The sequence below is a fragment of the Mastigoproctus giganteus genome, chromosome 12 (genome assembly GCF_048544385.1).
Source record: "Mastigoproctus giganteus isolate SK-2022 chromosome 12, ASM4854438v1, whole genome shotgun sequence".
Taxonomy (NCBI): domain Eukaryota; kingdom Metazoa; phylum Arthropoda; class Arachnida; order Uropygi; family Thelyphonidae; genus Mastigoproctus; species Mastigoproctus giganteus.
The window spans coordinates 108,602,554-108,626,129 of record NC_143586.1 but is presented as its reverse complement, the minus strand read 5'-3'; the positions used below and the strand labels follow the sequence as shown (position 1 = coordinate 108,626,129).

The following is a 23,576-nucleotide window of genomic DNA, read 5'->3' as shown; positions in this document are numbered from 1 at the left end:
AAACCTACCTACCTACATACATCACCCATATAATATGGGTGTAAATACCCCATAGTTTACCCATAAATTTAACTACCTGAGTATACTGTAATTTTGGCTCATCATCGGTGTGTGTGTGTGTGTGTGTGTGGGGTGGGGGGGCGGAAGTAACACTGATAATGCAAACACGCCATTGCGGTTGTGAAGTTAATTCCACAATATGAGAGATGGCAAAGATAATGATAATATTGTGAGATTAACTTTACAACCGCAGTGGCATGTTTGCATTGTCAGAGTACCTGCCACTCACTGAACAATCTCTGAAACGGTGCTGTTTCGGTGGTGGTGCCCACTGAGAATAAATAACAGTAGTCTCCTCTACTAGAGAAGTATTATTTATTCAAAGTAGTGCAATACCTGGTATCTCATTGTGAAGGTGCCACAATATGAGATAATATCAAATGATGCCTTTACGCTACTCAGGTAGTTAACTTTATGGGTAAACTATGGAGTATTTACACGGATAATATATACAGTGTATTCTGGTTATTTGGGCCACTGGTTAATCGGGGCAGCCGTTTATTTGGAGCAAATATTAAAAAACAGAACCGAATTGAGAAAATAGCCAGGGTTTACTTCACTTAATTGTGACATGCCGTTTAATCGGGGCAGGAGATCGTACCACGTGGTTTGGTTGAATTTCTGGAAGTTACAACCATAAACCAATAAAAACAATTAGTAGCAGTCCTGTTTATTGAGCTTTTCTGTTAGTTCAATCTATCATAAACGGATAGTAAACTCGATCTTATTGAATTTGCGATAATACCAGCAGCTGGATTTCTGTGGGTTATGGTGAAATGCGTTTACACTTCCATGGATTCTTCAATCATATAAGAAAATTAATTTTCAGAATCTTCTCTTCATTCCTATTTTTAAAGCTTCTTAACTTGTTACTCCATTCTTGTGTTACTTGCAATTTGTGTATGCCGTGTTCTTGGTATTGATTGCTTATCTTTTTACTGTTTTAAATTTTAATCCCCCACCCACAAATGTCAGTGAACAGAAACGTCAACTAATTAGTATGTACGTATTACACTACGTATTTATTATTCCGATTATCACGTATATTCTTCCGATTTTCACATATCATTTAATTTTTTAATTGGTAAGGTAATAAAGGGAAATTTGTGCTTAATATATCTTTACTTTTATAGCCTCTGGATAATATTCCTCCTATTTTTGCTAATTAGAATCGTTGTTTAATAGAATTAAAATTCAATTCATAAATGTGATCAATGACCGGCGTCATTACACGGCTTACTACACGTCTTATAGTGAAAGGTACTTTACTATGGTGATGCCATCATAACATGATTTGATTGTACAGTGAACCAATTGTAAAGCAGGGGTCCATTGTATTTTTAACTTTTTTTTACATGAAACTTTGGATAATTGGGCCAAAATTCACTAGTCCCGATGTGTCCCAAATAACTGGAATCGACTGTAGTTAATTTCAACACATTATGCCTTGTGCATTTAGTCTTCAGAATACATAACCCATCTATCCCTTCCAAGAATCTGTTTAGTCCTTCCTTCATTTTTTCCTTTAATTTATTCAAATTACCCACCTCCACAACAGATGGAAGTTTGTTCCAACAATCAATAGCCACTGGCTGAGAGCAAACTGCTGCACATCTCTCCTGTAACCATCCTTCCTCAATTTGAATTTATGCGTTGTGTGTGTGGTCTCAGAAAGAGGAAGAATGTCATCAACATTGAGCTTACTGAATCCATTCAAGGTCTTAAACAGATCTCCTTGCAGGTACTAGTCTCCAGACACTGAAATTTGAAAACTGAAGTATTTCTTGGTAAGAATACCTGTTTCTTCCCTTTCGCCAATCTCGTTGCCCTTCTCCGCACCCAATTCCAACAGATCTACATCATTTCCTAAAATCCTAAAATGATGCCTCCAGACCTATATACAATATTCAATATGTGGCCTAACCATTGCCTTGTAGAAAAGGTTAATTACCTTATTCCTGTGTATCATTGATAAAACTCCATGAGCTGCCCTGGCAACCTGTCTGCACTACTCAGGGAACGTCATATCTAGCTGCACAATTACCCCCAGGTTTTTTTCATTTTATTAGTATTAGTAACGGCCGCATGGTGCAAGAAAGCCTATGGCTTATGCTGCACCAGCCAAAAAAAAAAAAAAAAAAAAAAAAAAATCCGAACAAAACAATGATAAAAACAACAAAAAAAATAAATAAATAAAAAAATAAATAACTAAATAATAATAATTAATAAAAAAAAAAAGGAAATTAAACCTATCATCCTATGCGCTTCCCTTACCCGAAAGTACTATCCAGATGACCTTTGAATTTCCCCAAACTGTCGGCCTCTACCACCCATGAAGGCAACTTCTTCCAGTAATTTATAACTCGCTGGCTAAAATAAAACTTCCTGCAGTCCAATTTCCCCCCGTAACTTGAATTTATGTCCCCTAGTTCTAGCATCATTTATAATCTTGAAAATTTTGTCCTCATTCATTTTACTGATGCCTCTCAGAGCCTTAAACACCTCAATCAAATCTCCTCTAAGGTGTCTAGTTTCCAAACTCTGCAACCCACATATTCGAAGTCTTTCTTCATAAGGACGCCCTTTTGCCGATCTCACCAGGCGAGTTACCCTTCTTTGCACCCTTTCAAGAAGCTCGATGTCTTTCTTTAGGTGCGGTCTCCATACTTGAACACAGTATTCCAAGTGTGGTCTAACATAAGCCTTATATAATGGGATTATCACGTCCCTATCTCTACTTGCAAAAGTTCGATAGATCATCGATAGGACACCATGGGCCTTCCTTGCAACCTGTTTACAATGCTCAGAGAATTTCATGTCTGACCGTATCGTAACACCCAAGTCCCTTTCCTGCAGTACTGGGTTTAGTTGAACTCCACCAAGTGAATAAGTTTTTTTGGGATTACTGTTTCCCAGGTGTAATACCTTACACTTTGTTGGATTAAAGCACAGCTGCCACTTTCCACTACTCTAAGTGTAATACTGCACAGTTGATCTATATTAATCTAGGATTACTTCTACCCATATGCAGTACATTACATTTCTCAATGTTAAATTCCAACTGCCATTCTTCGACCCATCAGCCTGGAATTTTTTCAGATTTTGTTGCAGTAGTTACTATCAAGGTATGGTACTGCAACAAAATATTGTTAACAACCCTGCCAATGTTTATATCTTGAGCAAACTTAGATATTAATATACTTTCATCAGTATCATAGATAAATATATAAAACAACAATGGGTGCAGAAAAGAACCCTGGGGACTCTACAAGTAACATTTTTCCGTGTAGACTAGTGTCCATTATTAGCCACTATCCTCTCCCACTCAACTGTCCCTTTATTCATAGCAGTTACTGCCACATTGCTCCAATTTCTACTGCAACAGTATCAGAAGCTTTCCTGGAATCCAAGTATATGATATCAAATTATTTTTTTGCATCTTGTTCCTTTGTTATTCCATCATAATATCCAGTCAGATTGGTTGGACCTCTCTTTAACAAACTTTCATATAGCGAATTTTTCTTTTAGCAGCATTTTCAATGTAATGATGAAAGGGAAACCCTTGATTATTACATTGAAAATAGTTTCCATATAACAAATTAATTTCAAGAGACCTGGGTATACATTGTTTGCACCCGCTAAGAGCTAAAGGGATTAATTCTTAAGAGCTGAAATTTCCATAATTTACTGTTTCCCTTAAAACCTATACAACTGATGAGTCGGGTTTTTACGAGCTGCCAGGAAAACCTATACAACTGAAATCTCTACTCTACTGGGAAGTCACGTGGTCAACTGCTATTTATGTATCCACAGCCATCGGCAAAGATTAAGGCGTATTCGTGTAGATTGGGACGTTTAAAAAAAATCGCTGTAAAATTTGGTATCTCTGCCAGTAGCGTGTCAACCATTCTGAAAAACTGTTTGAGGAAACTGAATTCAGTCGAAAGCATGCAAAAATGCCTGCATGATTATTTTATGTAGATGAAGCCATTATTAAGTGTGTGACGTTGATTCAATACCAAAACAGTAATAAAAACAGGCTATGGAGTACGCACCGTTTCCAGGGCATAAAACATTCTGAGCCATTTCTGGTTGGCTCGAAAAAGTTACTTTCTGATGAAAGTGGAGTTGTAATGGAAGAAGACTTTACCCATTGGAAAGAAACGATTTGAAAAAAATTATGGAGGACTGAGTCCAAAGGGGGCTTAGAGGGGAACAGGTATTCTCTGTGTTATCAGACACTCAGCTAAAACACTGATGGATCCAATATCTTTCTATTACAGAAGATTTAGGAGAAGTCCGGTTGGCCTGCCTCCCCAAAATCCACTTATGCACACCTTCTCGATGGTAATCCCTGTTACGTCACTTAGGTGGCAATGAACGTGTAGAGTAGTTCTCTTCAAGACACCTGGTCAGCGTGAAGAGGAAAAGACCAAATCCTCCAGCACGACGAAACCCAGTCCCTAGCAGCTTTCACTTCCCCTATTTCGGCAGAGAGGAGATCAGAGTGGAAGCAGAGGGTGCTAAGAATCTCTGGGTGCGTCCAGGCTGCCACGCACGGAAACTGATCTTGGCCTGTTACAACATAAGATTGCTCATCGGTGAAGACAGGATATTGGAGCTGGAAAAGGAACTAGAAAATGTGAATTGGAATATCATCGGTTTGGCTGAAACAAGATGAAGAAATGAATCACTTATAAGTTTATCGAGTGGAAATCTGCTGTACACCAATGGAAACAGTGAAAGGAGCGAAGGTGGAGTTGGCTTTCTGGTCCATAAAGATATAAAAAACATTTTGGAATTCAAAAGTACATCACCAAGGGTGTCAAGACTAATACTTGGGATCTCTAAGAGGTACAAGCTAAAGGTTATAATGATTTATGCACAACATCAAGCCATAATGATGAAAAGGTTGAAGAAATGTACACCGAAATTGAGTGTCTTCTACATGAACAGAAAACCTGCTACACTATCATTATGGGAGACTTCAATACTAAGGTTGAAAAAAGACAAAACAGCACAGAATGGGGAACTATTGGAAATTTTGGAATTGGTGAAAGAAATGAAAGAGGTGAAAGACTTGTGGAATTTGCAGAATCTCAAGGAATGTCAGTAATGAACACTTTTTTTCAAGAAAAGGGTGAACAGAAAGTGGAAGTGGAAGAGTCCAAATGGATTAACAACTAATGAAATCTACTTCATCTTCACTAACAGAAGATATATTGTGAATGATGTTACCATCCTGAATAAGGTAAATGTTGGAAGTGATCACAGAATGGTAAGATGTACACTTGATATAGATGTAGGAAAAGAAAGTAAAAAAAAACTGAAAAGAAAGTAAAAAAAAACTGAAAAAATTTGTGGGCACAGCTCTAAAACGGTGTTCGCAGGCTGGCTGCTAGTTAGTACACCGGACCGAACCTGTTGGTAACTCTCTAGCAGGCTTCCGAATCAGCTAGTGTATAATCTTGCTACCTCTACTTTGCCAGATAGTGACTGGAAGGAGTGCGAGTAGTGTGTATGCAGTGGGGGGGGGGCATTGTCAATGTCACATAATGTCGAGGATCTGGGTATATTCTTACCATGTGTATGTCGTATCCAAAAATTTCATTACTTCATACAGCATGTCCCACCCACTTTTTCTTACTATTGAATACACTATGAATTGTCAAACTAATAGAGTATGCTTATCTGCGAAAAGATCTAAACCTCCCAAACACTTCCTAATTCATTCACAAATATATATGTGGTCTAAATTCTAATCTCAACAATGTCCATTTTGCACTTGCAGTCTGCCAAACTCCACGTACTTTTTCTGACAGAATCTGTTATCGGTTGATTCAACTACTGCTCATCTTAGTTGCCCAAATTATTTGCTGTATGATTCCTTTCGCCCCAAAGGTGGTACTTGTGCATATGTCTGTTCCGATATTCTCTGTCAGAAACTTGGTAATTTGGAATCTTCTCTGGCTTAAAATCTCTCTACCTCATTGAGTCAAATTCATCTGTATCTACCATTCTCCCAACTCCACTAATCACTTGGAGAGCTCTTTGACTTCCTCTCTTTGCAACTTGACTTTATCCAGTCCAACTTTCTTAACAGTGAGTTAATTTTCCTTTGTGATTTGAATGTTCACAACTCCAGCTTTCTTCTGTTTTCTACTCACACCGACCCAGTCACTAATGCAATCACTAATGACCTTGTATAGATTGTTCATTTACCTACAAGAATACCAGACAATCCTAACCATAACCTTGATCTTTTTCTCACAAACAACCCTTCTAAGTACATGGTCAAAGTGAGAGGTCCTTTAGGCACCTCAGATCACAACATGGTGAATGTCTCTTCTCCAATGGAGCCCTTATCTCATGGCTATTCCCAACCTCGTATTATTTGGCATTACAAGAATGCAAAATGTGATGACCTGCAAGGTTTCTTTTCTTTTCCTTAGTTGTATTACTGTTTCAAAACTTCTGATGTCACCATCTGCTCAGATCGTGTCAGTGAAATTATTCTTACAGGAATGGAATCCTTTATCCCAAACTCCACTTTAAAATCTCGTCCTTCATCTAAACCTTGGTTTTCCAATAAATGTGCTAAGGCTGTTCAAGAGAAGAAGGTTGCATATTGTAATTGGCTCGTTTCTAATTCTTCATTTTCATTTTCTGCCTACACCAAAGCTCACAACAATTGTAAAGCAGTTATTAATCAGTCCAAACTAGACTTCGAACAGGCTAAGAGTAGAAAACTTGCTTCTTGCCTTAATGGTAGCCAAGCATTCTGGTCTCTTGCCAAAGCTATTGGCCACAACATTTGCCCACCTATGTTTCCACCTCTGTCCAAACCAGATGGTTCTGTCGTCACTTCAGCCAAGGATAAAGCTGACCTGCTAGCATCCCATTTTTCTTTCAACTCATATAATAATGGTCTTGGTAAAACACCTCCCACCATTCCCAACACACTCCATTCAATGCCTCCTGTAGTCTTCTGTCAAAAGGATGTCAGGATTTTGACAAATCTTGATGCTAGGAAAGCTCCAGGTCCTGATGGTATTTCTCCACTTGTTCTTAAAACCTGTGCTCCTGAACTTACTCCTGTTCTTTGTCACCTTTTTTCGCTTTCTTATTCCAAAGGTGTTTTTCTTTCTGCTTGGAATTTTGCTCATATCCAGCCAGTTCCTAAAAAGGGTGACAAGTCCCTCCCGTCCAATTATCGTCCCATTGTAATTACTTCTACTCTTTCTAAAGTAATGGAGAAATCAATTAACCGCCAACTCTTAAACTACCTAGAAACTTTCTGTCTGATGAACGATTGCCAGTATGGATTCCGTCAGTGTCGATCCACTGTTGATATTCTGGCTTATGTTACCCATTTATGGACTAATTCAATGGAAAAGCTCGTTGAAACACAAGCAGTTGCTCTTGACATCTCAAAGGCTTTTGATTGTGTTTGGCATAAAGGTCTTCTTAACAAGCTTCCGTCTTATGGTTTGCCAACTGTTTTTTGTAATTGGTTATCCAGTTTTCTTTCTGATCGCTCACTGAGGGTGATGGTAGATGGCTCTCTGCCTTAACTTTTCCACTAATGCTGGTGGCCCACAAGGTTCAGTTCTTTCCCCCACTCTTTTCGTCTTGTATATTAATGACCTTCTTCCATTGCCCGGAAATCCTATCCATAGTTTTTCCTATGATAGCACGTTGCATTCCAGTTTCCATTTTGAGAAACCTTGCCTTGCTCAATCAGCATAAACTTTTCGAAAATCTGCTACCAATTCCTTAAATGCCGATCACCAGGTAATTCTCCAGTGGGGTAAAGACAACTTTGTTTATTTCAATCCTTCTAAAACTCAGTCTTGTCTTTTATCCGCAAAAAGGATTCTTCTGCTCCTATGCTTATCTTTGGTGACACTCCGATTTCTATGCAAAATGATATATCTCTTTTGGGGATTACCCTGACTTCGAATCTCTCTTGGCACAAGAACATTACAAATATTGCTTCCTCTGCATCTAAAAAACTTGGTTTTCTCTTTTGCTCCTGGCGTTACTTTTCTTTCAAACAGCTGTTCACTCTGTACAAATAGCAAATCTGCCATACCATGGAATATTGTTCGCATATCTGGGGTGGTGCCCCCAAAACCTCTCTCTCAGGCTTCATGATTCCATTCAGAAGAGGGCAGTTAGGTTGGTTGATGATTCATCTCTAACAGAGTTTCTCCACTCGCTGTCTCATAGATGTACTGTTTCTGCTGCATGCATGGGTGTCTGGCAATAACTGTTGGTATGACATTACCTGTTACGACCTGTACCATTGAAAGAAGTTTTAGCACCTTGAGCCGTGTGAAAACATGGTTAAGGTGTCCACTATTTCAGAAACTCGCTTATCAGGTTTACGTATGATTAGTGTGCACAGGAAGAAACTAGAAGAGGAAACGGTAAAGAAGAATTTATTGAAAATGTCATCAATAGGTTTGCAAGCGATAGACGGAGATTTCAATTCTTATACAATACGTGATTATTGAAATTATTATTATCTATATATATATATATATGAAGTTATGTAAAAGAATATAAGAAATAGAGAAAGAGTGACAGAACAGATTAATGCCATCAAATTTATGATTGTACATTACATCTGTCTGTATATAAGAATTTTTGAGTTAATTATAATACCAACTAGATAAGTTGGAGAATTTAGCATAAAAGTATTAGGGGTGCAAACTATACTCATTAGTTCAAACGGCCAAGTTTAGGTAACCTGAGTTGGACTTCTTTGTTGTACCCTATAAATAAACACATAATATAAAATAGTAAAATTAAAATGATAATATAGCTAATTATAGCATTTGTTTGTCCAAACAATTTTTATCATTCTGTTATCTCTATTGGTTTTAATGCACTATTTATATTAATTTAAGTTTTAGCCATCTGCTGCTTTGCGCGATGCTAAGCTTAAAACCACAGCCTCTCCCGTTTTATTTATTTATTTATTATTATTTTTTTTTATATATATATGGTCCTCTCTGGTACACTTCTCGCCACATTTCTTCTTATCTACCTAAATTTCTCCTTATTCTGTATATTTAAAATACTGTCTTAAAAACTGATTACAGAGGTCACTAGTCATCTATTTTTTCATCAGTAGCTGTTTTATTTGTTTTGTTTGCAGCTATCGTATTGACCTCATGTAGTTTCGCGTCGCCATTTTCAGGTATAATATTTTTAATCTTCTACTTTTTATAATATTCACCCTTTTCTCTTAATTATATTTTCATTATAATACTGCGTAGGGACTACCTTGTCCATACTTTGTAAGAGATACCTTTTCGTTTTTTTTTTTTTTTTTTTTTTTTTTTACATTTTTATATTTGTTTATTTACATTTATAAATTTTCTCTTGCATAACTATGGGCAAGTATGGAAACGCAGTCCGTTGATGCTATGTCAGGTGTAGTCCCCCGATGAAATACCTGATTTAGCATCAATATTTATTTTGCTGACATCAGATTTCATTATTTATTAATATTTCATATTTTATTCCCCGTTTCGGAGTTCTGTGTTTAGTAAATTTTTCCCGCCTTTATCTGATGTAGGCTATCGTAACTTTCTTTTAACGTTTTCATGTAATTTTTTAAGCTTTCCGGAGTTTCGAACTGCCATCTTTACTTTTATTTATCATATTAATTAAAATATATATATATATATATATATATATATATATATATATGGATACATTGAATGGAATGTTAACTAGGGCTAGCACCACTCAATATACCCTATCAATAATTAGCTGAAGCTGTCTGTTTCTGTTTGCCACGAAATGACAGACTTATGCGAAATACTCCAATTTATCCAGTTGGTATTATAATTAACTAAAAAAACTGTTATATATATTAATTCTTTTCCTTTATATTGTAAATTTATATACATTATGTATGCGTTTTTGTATTGATGCAATACTGTATTCAATAATATACTGTTTAATTAAATAATTATTTAAAAAATTAAATCATTATTTAAAAAATTAAATAAAAATTTATTGATGTAATTATTTGTCTCCAAGCTTTGCCCCCCCTCCCCTTTTCCTGGAAAATTTTCTGTGGACACCCATGGCTGAATGCTTCTTTAGATATTTCCATGGGCACTGTTCTTCTGAATTGGCTTCTATAATTCCCACTCTCTCTTTCAAAGCAGTCCGAACACGTGCCGCCACCAGCCAACATCCATTTACTGTCCAACTTGAAACTCACAGAACCAACTTTTCATCTTCCTCATTTATTCATTGACCTGCCAGTTTTCTGGAACAACCTTCCTTCATATGTATTTCCTGAAAATTACAGTCTACTGAAGTTCAAGTCCAATGTCACCAAATATCTTCTTTCTTCTTCTCAACCTCCAACCCAAGCACGGTACTAAATCTATAGGTTCTAATACTTCTCGTTTGGGGTTTACATAAAAAAAAAAAAATCAGTCACACCCATAGTAGTCAAAACTGTTACCAAAGAAAATACAGAAAGTATTAAATGCTGTGTGGCATTAATCAACAGTGGCCACAAAGCTGACATCTGTCAAAACCAAAGGACTGAGCATCTTGATTTTTCATGTTGACAGCATAGTGACCTGGAAGGCCTTGTCTCGGAAATCTTCAGCACATGTTAACACGGAGAAACTAAAGAAAGAGACCAAGATTCAGTTATCTTCTAAAATCAAGAATAGAAACAACCTCAATTGAGCAATGCATGTATTATGATAAAGAAAGAATTGAAGTGGCCTTCGTTGGGAAAGTGACAAGTGCACAAGGAAGCTTGAAGCATAACTATCCCAAATCGTGCTTGGAATTTTGAGTATTCCTTACATTGATGAGTGCAAGAAAATATTCAGGCAGGTTAGAAAAACAAACAGTTCAGATCTTTCTGGTGAAGCTTTGGAAATGAATGCTACTGATAAACCAAATCTTGGTAGCAGGGCCATTATGAATATCCTTACAGAAATCCACAGACAGGAAAACGTTAAGTAAGCTAATGTTTGAACACATGTACTGGGTAAACAGTTCTGTGGTTGTATTTGAGAAAAAACCTGGTTTTTCCATAAAGTTGCATTTTCCTTTTTTTTTTTTTTTTTTTTTTTATATTATAGTAGCATTAATTTTTGCAAAAAAGAAAAACGTTTGCTCCTGCTTACAGATGACTGATACCCTTCTTTTTAGGCACCTCTGTAGCCAGGTGGGCAGGAGTAGCAGTGCATAGCACACGCTTCTTGATTAGACTGGGGTTCGAGCCCGTGAGTCACCAAATACGCAGGATGCGGAAAGGTCAGGGAATGACCACGGCTTATCCCCGGAGTAATATGGCCTTAGTTGCTAATGCTCCTAAAAACCAAATAACAACATAACAGCATCCCTTCTTTTTAAATGAAAAAGTTAGCAGCTGTTGGATGCATTCTGCTAGTACCATGTCTGTTGTGTGCACTGATTTCAAAGAAATTTTATGGGGTTTTCTTTAAATAAAAAATCCATCAATCTCGTGAATTTTTTGTACCACAAATCAGTAGTGATGATCCTAATTGATCTAATAGGACAATTTACCTTCCTGTTATTGGCAGAAAACAAGAAATATCTACATGACCACTTCCTAGGTTGGATTGGTTATGGAAGTTTTGTGTAGGATATAATCTGTCAGCTACCATTACCAAGCAATGTTGATAAAATGAAGGCTAATATCATTATGCTAGTGGTTTCCCCCTCCCTCCATACAACAGAATGTTTGGAGAAAACATTTTTGGATTTTTCTGGGATATTCTTCAAATAACCAGTGGTGTACCCATATTGAAAATTTATTGCTTGTTAAAACTTGGTGTCCTCCTTAATTTGGTTTCCTTCCTTTTCATCGATTGGTAAATAAATATTCTATAAATAAATACAATATAAATTCAAATCCAGTAATATTAGGACCAGCCAATTGCCATATTTTGCATGAAAACTTAGTTGTCACCATTATAAGTAGGGCTCACAATACTGGTCAAAATCTTAATACCGATATTTCGGTATTTTTAATTTATGAAACCAGGATACTGGTATTCCGAACAACATTTTTCGCAGCAAATTTTGATGACAATTAGGTGCAACAAAGTAAGGAAAAAACAAGTAATTACTTGAATTCATGTTTTAAATCATACTTTTATTACAATAATAAATATTCTAGCAAAAATTATTAAACATACAGTTATTCTAAAAACAAAAATAAGCATCTGCACTGCCTGTCCAAATAAAGTGAGCTGTTAAGAAACTCAATAGTGTTATCGTTTAAACTGGATCTAATTTTGGTACATATTTAATTAGCGGCAGAAAACGTTCTTTTGGATTTTGTGGTGGTTGGTGCTTTGTACTAAGATAGTCATAGACGAGTTGCAGTTTAACCCCCCCCCCCCTTATTCCCTCAACTTCAAAAAATATTTCCTTTTTGACTTTTTATTGTAATATAACTGTATTAACGAAAGAAAGGGACTGACGTTTAAACTTGGTGAGGAAACCAAATCTAAATTGTGTGGGGGGTTATTAATTTTTATTTCCCTGTACCTTAGTATTGCCGCAGTGGCCATTATGATTTTCATACAGTAGCTCCCCTTATGCACTAAGCCCCACAAGCTACCTCATTGCGTTAAAAAATGAGAATTTCCAGGAGCTGAGGGATATTTCTCCCCCCCCCCACGAGTATATATATATATTATATATCGTATATATATTATATGTGAGCCGTCAGTTTCCAAAGATAAATGACAAATATAAAACAAAAGTCGTTTATCATACAAATCTACTTAGAATACATAACTGGTGTTCATTTACATCTAATCGATTCATTTTTCTCATTTAATCTGTTAATACATGCTATCATTTCTATAAAATTCTCTCAATTAACAATCTCAACTGTCTACAGCTTCAAATACTAAACTAATTCAATCTTAATCACTTCGTGGGCAGGAGCAGCAATGCGTAGCACACGCTTCTTGATTAGATCGGGGTTCAAGCCCGTGACCACCAAATACGGAGGATGCGGAAAGGTCAGGCAATGACCACCACATATCCCTGGAGCAATATGGCCTTAGTTGCTAATGCTCCTAAAAAAAAAAACCAAAAATCCTAAAAACCAAATAACAACTTAATCACTTCCTCATATTTCTCTTAATCACCAATATCAATTCTTTTCAAAACTGCAATACATAAATCGCTAACTTAATGCTAACAATTCCATGTAATCTCTCTGAATTTAGCAATATCAAGTTTCTTTACAACTTCAACCAATAAACCAACTCAATACTAAACATTTCCTTATTTCTCGTGTTTCTTCAACTTCAACCTTACTCTAAAATAATCTCCCATTTTATCTAACTGCCATTTCCAAAACAACACAGTTCAGAGGACTTACCTTCCTTCTCTTTCACAGTGGGGTTCCTTTGTGCAGATTCCTTCCACGGAGTGCGGTGATGTCTCTCTCTTCTTAGTTGAACTCGGCATCTCTGCTGTATAGCTCTTCCAGTGCTGTCTTATTTCGAGAACAGTTCTCTGTTAATACTGAAGGAAATTACCACAGCAGTAATAGAAGCCAGGGCACTATCTACCTGGTCTTGTTATTCAACTTTCGGATTAACTTCTAGCACAGGAATATGCCTGGTGGAACCCTTCACTATATAGCTGGACACTACTAGAACTGCACCCGACCTGAACCCAGAACTATCACTGGAAGTCTGCAACCCCTCCGAACAACCACAAACTCCTCTTTTGGTGCGAGCACCTTATTTATTTCCTTCTCATTTATTTATTGAATTGATTACAAGTCACAATCGCCCCTTGTACTACTTTTTTATATGCAAGCTTATGCACAAAACACAGAGGTGTTTGCACACATTTTACATATCTTCCCCTATCTAATTTAAACCTGACCCAATCACGGCATTATTCTTTAAACTCAATCTTGTTTCTTTGGTGGGAAAAACAGAATATTTTTCCCACACAACAAAACACTTTCATCTTTTACTTCTAGATCACCTGTTCACAATACCTTTGAACTGCCCCATACCGACATCCTTTCCCAAAATGCACTAATGTTGTTTGTTGCGTCCTCAAGTAGAGGTGTAACAGAGGGGTTAATGTTCAGAAGCTTTTAATTTTAACCTTTCTGCACCTGCCATACCACTGTTCACCATATTCATTAATTGCACTACCAGGCCTACTGCTACTAATGGAAATATTTCCGTAATGATGTTTTAGTTATTTCTTAAGTGCTTTACTTCCACACACACACACACACACACTACTTACTAAGAGAAATATATTTGTAAGATTTTCTTAGTTTCATGGCGTTTTCAGGTTTCTGTTGCATTTGTACTGTGTATAACATAACAATCCTTCATTTGCAATTTCAGCAGTATTAATGATGATTTATTGTTGTTGATTTTATAACGTTTATGTGAATAAATCATGGATAATTTTTTTAAAATAGTACCAAAAAACCAGTATTTTTGTATCAATACCAGGATTTGAATCCAACCGAAAAAAATGACCAGAATCTCTGTATTGTAAGCCCTAGTTATAGGTGATACTGTAAATTGTGCTTTCTTTTTTTTCCCCCAACTCTTTGGCATATATCGTTCCACTATATCATGTATGAGAAAATGGTTTCTGATTTACAAACCACTTCTGAACAATACATATTGCTAATAAATTTGGAAATTGTTCTGCATTGTTTAATATACAATATAATTCACATTTGTTTGTTAAACACTGATGATAAGCTTAAAGTTATTCAGACTCCATTTCCACATCTGTCATGCAGCGGCACCACCGTAGCCAGGTGGGCAGGAGCAGCAGTGCATAGCACACACGCTTCTTGATTAGACCGGGGTTCGAGCCCGTGACCACCAAATACGGAGGATGCGGAAAGGTCATGGAATGACCACCGCATATCCCTGGAGCAATATGGTCTTAGTTGCTAATGCTCCTAAAATCCAAATAACAAACAAACTGTCATGCAGCCATCCTTTGTCAGTTTAACCCAGCAGTGGTGGACTGGGCACATTACAGGTGTCCCTCAAAAATAACATTAATTCAAATTCTGAAACTTTTGTCTTTCTAAATACAGTCCATTCAGTTATTTGGGACACATCGGGACTAATGCATTTTGGCCCGATTAAGCGGCTGACCCGATTATCTGAAGTTTCACGTAAATAGTTAAAAATACAATGTACTCCCCCCCCCTTACAACTGGTTCGCTGTACAATCAAATCATGTTACGACAAACTCAACATAGTAAAGTACCCTTCACTATACGATCTGCAGTAAGCGCCGGTCATTGTGATCACGTTTGTGAATTGAATTTTAATTCTATTAAACAGCGATTCTAATTAGCGAAAATAGGAGGAATATTATCCACATGCTATAAAAGCAAAGATATATTAATCACAAATTTATCCTTTATTCATCATCAGCCATTTTCAGTCCACTGCAGGATGAAGGCCTCTCCAGCATCTTTCCAGTTCCTTCTGTTTTGAGCAATGGCCATCCAGTTACTACCAAAAAACTCATGAATTTCATCTATCCATCTCCGCCTTTGTCTTCCAGGTTTTATTCTAGCTCCTCTTGGGTACCATTCTGTTATTTTCTTGGTCCATCTATCATCATGTCTTCAAGCTATGTGTCCTGCCCAAGACCATTTTAGTTCTTTAGTTTTGATAAGAATGTCCTTTCCTTGAGTTTGCTGCCTAATACATGTGTTTCTCTTCTTATCTAACAGTCTGATTCCCAATATAATTCGTTCCAATCTTCGCTGTGTAGTTCTCAGCTTCTCTTCCATTCTTTTGGCGAGTGCCCAAGTTTCACTTCCATAAGTCATGATGGGGAGTATACATTGGTTCATTATTTTACGTTTCAGACAAACTGGGATATTGCTCTTCAGTATGTGACTATATTTCCTGAATGCTATCCATCCAAAATTTATTCTTCTCTTGACTTCCAGCCATTTATCATTATTACAGCTAATAACTTGTCCCAGATAAGTATGACTCCACCTTTTCAATTACTGCTCCTTCAATCATTATTTCCCTTTTTTGTGCATACTTGTTCATTACTTTTGTTTTAGCCATATTCATCTTTAGTCCAAAATCCTTACTAACTGTGCATAACTGATTAAGACTTTCCTCTAATTCTTTGGGATCGTGGCTTATGACCACAATGTCATCTGCAAATCGTAAATGGTTTAGGTACTCTCCATTCACATTGACTCCTTTCTGCGACCAGTCTAATCTTCTGAAAGCTTCCTCAAGGGCAGTAGTAAACAGCTTCGGAGATATTGCGTCTCCTTGTTGAACTCCTTTCTTGATTTTAAATTTACTACTGTCTTTGTCTAGTCGTCTAGTCTAATAAAGGAGGTAGCATTCTCATATATTTTCTTCAAAATCATAATATGTGGGGTATCAATGCCTTGTCTTTCCAGTGCCCGAAACATTGCCTTATGCTGTATGGAGTCAAATGCCTTTTCATAATCCACAAATGCCAGGCATAATGGTGTTTTATATTCATTTGCTTTCTCCATTAGCTGTGATATTATGTGAAGGTGATCCATAGTTGAGAATCCTGTCCTAAAGCCAGCTTGCTCCTTCGGTTGATTCTCATCAAGTATTCTTTCTAATCTGTTAGTAATGACCCTTGTGAACAACTTGTAGATGTGGGATAACAAGCTAATTGGTCTATAATTTCCAATTTCTGATTTATCTCCTTTCTTATGCAGCAAAACTATGATTGCATTATTCCACTGCTTACGCGTCACACCTTTTTTAATGCAATTTGTGAAGAGCCTTGCCAGTTTTTGTGTTATCTCTTCCTCCCAATTTTAACAACTCTACAGTAACTTCATTACTGTAGAGTTGAAGGGGCTTTCTGATTCTTCATTTTCTTCAATGCATGTTCTACCTCATCAGGGAGAATATCGGGTATGTTGTATGTGTTGCTAATTTGCAATACATCTTCTCCACTGCTTTTATCATTCCATCGCTCCTTGTGTAATTCTCTATAATAGTCTTCTGCTATTTGAATTATGCCTTCTCTGCTGTTTATAAGTACAACATCGCTATTCTTCAGTTTCAGTATCATTTGTCTTTCTGTATTACTGCTCTTGGCTGCTGATTTAAATCCTTTGTTTTCCCTTATTGCTTGTTCTACTTTTCTTGTGTTAAATCTTATGTCCTCTTTGAGTCACTTTCTAATGGCTTTGCATTACTCAGTATACTCAATTTTTTCCTTGTCAGTGTTTATCTTGCTCTTCATTTTTTGCCTTCGGTTCATCATAAGTGTTTCTTGACTAATTTTTTCTTCTTTGGATTTCCTTTTCCCTATAGGTTTCTTGGGCTTTATCACTACCCTTTATTACCTTACCAATTAAATGATATGTGAAAATCGGAAGAATATATGTGATAATTGGAATAATTAATACGTACTGTGATATGTACATATGAACTAGTTGACATTTGTGGGTGGTGGTGGTGGTGGTTAAAATTTAAAACAGTAAAAAGATAAGCAATCAATAACAAAGAACACGTCACACACACAAATTGCAAGTAACACAATATGTGCAAGTGAGAACGGAGTAACGAGTTACAAAGCTTTAAAAATAGGAATGAAGAGAAGATCTGAAAATTAATTTTTTTATATGATTGAAGATATCATGGAAGTGTAAACACATTTCACCATAATAACCCATAGAATTCCAGCTGTTGGTATTATCGCAAATTCAGTAAGATTGAGTTTACTGTCCGTTTATGATCGATTTCACTAACAGAAAAGCCCAATAAACTGGTGACTGCTAATTGTTTTATGGTTGTGACCTCCAGAATTTCGACCGAACCACATGGTACCGTCAGAGACAATCGTAGGGTAATCTCCAGTGCTGCTGTCTCCTGCCCCAATTAAACGGCATGCTGTTCCCAATTAAGCGAAGTAAACCCTGGCTATTTTCTCGATTGGTTTCTGTTTTTTAAGATTTGCCCCAAATAAATGGCTGCCCCGATTAACCAGTGGCCCAAATAACAGGAATCCACTTTATTTGTATTTGTGTACATGGCACTGGTTGCCATAAAACTGCAATACTGTGTGTGTGGTGATACAAGACTGCAGAGATAAGATGGGTGTGGTTAGCATGTTATTGTTGTTCATCTAGTCACTTAGTTACTGGGAGTTACTTTGGCTGAAGTGGAGTTTGAACCATTAGTTTTGACAGAGATGGGCAAAAGTTGCAGCAGAGAGGTTTTGTAAAAAACCAGAATGCTAGGCTACTGTTTGGACAGGAAGCAAGTTTTCTGCTCTTATCCTGTTAGAAATCTAGTTTGGACTTTTTAATAATTTCTTTAAAATTGTTGAGCTTTAGTATAGGCAAAATGAATCTGGAGATTGGATGCAATCCAATTGCGATATGCAACATTCTTATCTTGAACAGCCTTACAACATTTATTGGAAAACAGGGTTTAGATAAAGGACAAGATTTTAAGGTGGAGTGCGGAATAAAGGATTTCATCCCTACAAGAATAATTTTACTGGCATATTCTGAGCAAACATTGACATCAGAAGATTTAGAACAGTAATCCAACCAAGGAAAAGAAGAAAAGAAATTTCACAGGTCCTCCCATTTTGCATTCTTCTTAATACCAAACAACACTAGGTTGGGAAAGACCATGAGAGAAAGGCTCCATTGGAGAAGAGAATCACCATATTGTGATCTGAGATTCCTAGTGGACTGCTCACCTCAACAATGTACTTAGAAGGGTTTGTGAGAAAAGGGTGAAGCATGTTGGGTGCATGATCATGATTAACCTCTGGTGTAGGCAGAAAATGAACCTGGAGATTTTGGTGCAAGCCAGTTGTGATAAATGGAACATTCTTAACTTGAATTGTGTTAGCATATATATTGCAAAATTAAGGTTTAGATGGACTATTTTAAGGTGGAATAACAAAGGATTTTATCCCTAAAAAATAATTTGCTTGACAAGGTCTGAGCAAACATTGACATCAGAAGATTTAAAACAAGGAAAAGAAGAATAGAAATCTCGCAGATCACCCTGTTTTGTATTCTTGTGATGCCACACAACACTAAGTTGAGAATGGCTCCAGTGGAGAAGAGACCATCGCTAATTTGTGATCTGAGATACCTAGAGGACCATTACCTCGACTGTGTACTTGGAATGGTTGGTTGTTTTTGAAAAATGTGTATTTGGAATGGTTGTTTGTTTGTAAAATGTGTGCTTGGAATGGTTGTTTGATGACACAAGTAATTACAGACCAGTTAGTTTAACTTCTGTTCCGGGTAAAACAATGGAGTCACTGGTTAAAGATGCATTGCAGGATTATCTAGACAAGACTGCAGCAATAATTTGGACACAGCATGGGTTTGTTAAGGGAAAGTCTTGTCTGAAAAATTTGATTGGATATTATGATGTGGTTACAAAGGAACTGGATGCAAAAAATAATCATATACTTGGGTATCAGAAGAGCTTTTGACACTGTTGCGCATTGAAGACTACTGTACAAATTGGAGCAGAATGGTATTAAGGGTAAGTTGCTACAATGGATAAAAGGGTGGTCAAGTGGGAGAAGACAGAGGGTGGTAATCAGTGGGCACTGCTCTTCGTGGACTAATATTATTAGTGGAGTTCCGCAGGGTTCAGTGTTGGGCCCACTGCTTTTGTTTATCAGTGATATTGATGAAGGTATAATAGGGTTAGTGTCGAAGTTTGCAGATGATACAAAGGTTGGCAGGGTTGTTAATGACAGTAATGTCAGTGTGCTACTGCAACAGGATCTAGAAAATTTGGGCAATGGGCTAAGAAGTGGCAACTGAAGTTTAACCTTTACAAATGCAAAGTACTGTATATGGGTAGAAGTAACCCCAGAGAAATGTACCAACTGTGTGGTACTACACTTAAGGTGGTAGAAAATGAAAAAGACCTGGGAGTAATTGTGCAGTCAGATATGAAGTTTTCTGAGCAATGCAGACAGGCTGCCAGGGCAGGTTGCTGGGTTTTGTCAATGATATATAGGAATTTTGCTAGCAGGGAAAAGGAGGTGATTGTCCCTCTGTATAAGGCAATGGTCAGGCCACGCCTTGAGTACTGCGTACAGGTCTGGAGGCCTCATTTTAGAAAGGATGTAGATTTGCTTGATCGTGTACAGAGAAGGGCAACAAGATTGGTGAGGTAAATGAAGGGATCCTCTTACCAAGAGAGGCTTTAGTTCTGCAAATTGCAGAGACTGGAGACTAGGCCCCTGCGAAGTGATCTGATTGAGGTATATAAGCCCTTGAATGGGTTGAGCATGCTGAATTCTGATGGGATTCTTCCACTTGCTCACTCAGATTATGAACCTAAGGGGGCATAAATTCAAATTGAGGAAAGACGGTTGTAGAATAGATGTGCGGAAATTTGCCTTTAGCTAGCGGGTGGTTAATTGCTGGAACAAACTTCCATCTGTTGTTGTGGAAGTTGATAGGTTAAATAAATTTAAGGAGGAACTGGACAAACATTTAGAGCGAGTGGTTGTGTAAATTTTTTTTTTTTTTTTTTTTACTGATGCTGCATAAGCTTGCTTTCTTGCATCACATCCCACTATTACTACTGTTGGTCCAAATGGGATCTACTATGTAATGTTAAAAAAACTAAACAAAAATAGAACAATTAAAATATTACAATTTAATATTTTTAGAAAATACACACCCAAACTCCTGGTGTCACTCAATTGTCCTAGCTTTCCCAAACCCAGGGAAAGGAAAGGAACTTTTCCACATAACTACAGGCTGATTTCTCCAAATAGCTTTTTAAGCAAAGTTCTGGGAGTATGGTTCCTGGAAACTAACAACTTGTTTAACAGTAACCATTATGTGTTTGAAAGAATTGGTCCATGTTAGATGTGATGCTAAAAGGAAGAAAACATCCTTAATGCCTTCCTAAGGATACAACATCTGGTTACGATTAATTTTGATACCACCTGGCGACCTGGTTTACTTTAATATCTTCATTCTTTTTGGGACGCCTCCGTAGCAAGGTGGGCCGGAGCAGCAGTGCGTAGCACACGCTTCTTGATTAGACCGGGATTCGAGCCCGTGACCACCAAATACGGAGGATGCGGAAAGGTCGGGGAATGACAACCGCATTATCCCCGGAGCAATATGGCCTTAGTTGCTAATGCTCCTAAAAACCAAATAACAAACATTCTTTTTGGCTCGTGAGGTCAGTTACCCCAATTTATACAAAACTTCCTACGCCACAACATTTCAGGTTAGATACATGAACAATTCATCCAGATTATTTGAACAAGAGGAGGGGGTATTGCAGGGTTCCATTCTCAGTGTGACATTATTTGTAATAAGAATTACAAGCATGATACAGGATGTACCAAATATGGTAAAATCGTACATTTGCCAATGACCTCATCTCCTGTCAATCTCAAACTATGAACCATTGGAACAGAATTCCCGAGGCAGACCTTTATGATATCAGTAAGCAAACTGCCTTCCCATTTTCTATTATTAAGGGGTTTTCAATGGATATAATACTCTGTGTGGTAGTAATACTCCCATCAGAGGAGTTGGTCAAACTATCGAGCATATGCTTGAAAACAATGACCTGGGCCTTCTCAGTGCCCCCTACTAAATAGGTTCTAAGACATTCCACATGCCTATCATCATTTACGATGATTATGCTCCTGTTCTCTATTCCCTGTGATATCCACTTTTTGCAATGGGAGACAGTGCTAACCATCGAGGTACCACTGTGGAAGATCGATCACACAGTCTAGAATGCTTTCAAAAATCACGTGACATTTAATACAACCACAATCGCCAATTAACGACACAGTTAAGTACATCACAAACTATTGTTCAAGTAGTGGCAATTGGAATTCTGAGGACATCGACTCTGTTTTCACCATTTCCAAAACCAGAATGCACGGCAGCAAGGCTCAAAACAGGTATGAGGGATATTTCATCATTATCCCACCTCAGATAATCTAATAACCTTCAAATGTGTATGTGCCAAAGCACATTATGTCAGGGTCAGAAATGACCTTTGATCTTTCATCTTAAAGAGACCATGACACCTAACTCATCTTGTATCTCCCATACATAATGGGAGATACAAAATACCAAACTTGCCAATGTATCTCCCATATATAAGGGTGGTTCTAAGAGTGAAGTGGATAATTATCAACCTGTCAGTCTGACTTCAGTGGTAGGGAAAATCATGGAGGCAATGATCAAGGGTGGAATTCGTTTGGATAGAATTGAAATTATCAAGGATACTCAGCATGGTTTTGTAAAGTGAAAATCACGTTTAACAAATCTGGTTCGCTATTTTGAAAGGGTCACTCATGAGCTGGATTTAGGGAATAATTTCGACATTGTTTATTTAGATTTCAGCAAAGCTTTTGACTTAGTCCCACATGAGTGGTTGCTTTATAAGCTGGAACAGGTTGGAATCACTGGGAAAATCAAGATGGATATCAGAATGGCTTCAGGGCAGGAGGCAGAGGGTTGTGATAAATGGCTATTTCTCAGATTGGGTTGATCTAAGAAGTGGGGTTCCTCAAGGATCAGTATTAGGACCACTGTTGTTTTTAATTTTCATAAACAACATTGATTAAGGGATAGAGGGCGTGATGTCTAAATTTGCAGATAATGTTAAAATTGGTAGAACTTAATGATCACTGTCAAGCTGAGCTTCTTCAGAGAGACCTAGATAGACTTCAGGAATGGTCAGAAAAATGGCAGCTGTGCTTTAACCCAATAAAGTGTAAGGTATTCCACCGGGGAAACAGTAATCCCAAAATAACTTATTCACTTTGTGGAGTTCAACTAAACCCAGTACTGGAGGAAAGGGACTTGGGTGTTACGATACAGTCAGACATGAAATTCTCTGAGCATTGTAAACAGGTTGCAAGGAAGGCCCATGGTGTCCTATCGATGATCTATCGAACTTTTGCAAGAAGAGATAGGGGCGTGATAATCCCATTGTATAAGGCTTATGTTAGACCACACTTGGAATACTGTGTTCAAGTATGGAGACCTCACCTAAAGAAAGATATTGAGCTTCTTGAAAGGGTGCAAAGACGGTAACTCGCCTGGTGAGATTGGCAAAAGGGTGTCCTTATGAAGAAAGACTTCGAATATGTGGGTTGCAGAGTTTGGAAACTAGACACCTTAGAGGGGATTTGATTTGGGTGCGTAAGCCTCTGAGAGGCGTCAGTAAAATGAATGAGGACGAAATTTTCAAGATTATAAATGATGCTAGAACTAGGGGGGAGGCGCCTCTGTAGCCAGGTAGGAAGGAGCAGCAGTGCGTAGCACACGCTTCTTGATTAGACCGGGGTTCGAGCCCGTCATCACCAAATATGGAGGATGCGGAAAGGTCAGGGAATGACCACCGCATATCCCGGAGCAATATGGCCTTAGTTGCTAATGCTCCTAAACACCAAACAACAACAGTAGAACT

General features: G+C 37.5%; 1 protein-coding gene across 1 annotated transcript in view; it reads left to right on the top strand.

Annotated features, from left to right (window-relative positions):
• Nucleotides 1–23,576, top strand: part of RpS16 (ribosomal protein S16) — a 110,293-nt gene that overhangs the window by 32,476 nt on the left and 54,241 nt on the right. The gene's annotated exons all lie outside the window — the stretch shown is intronic.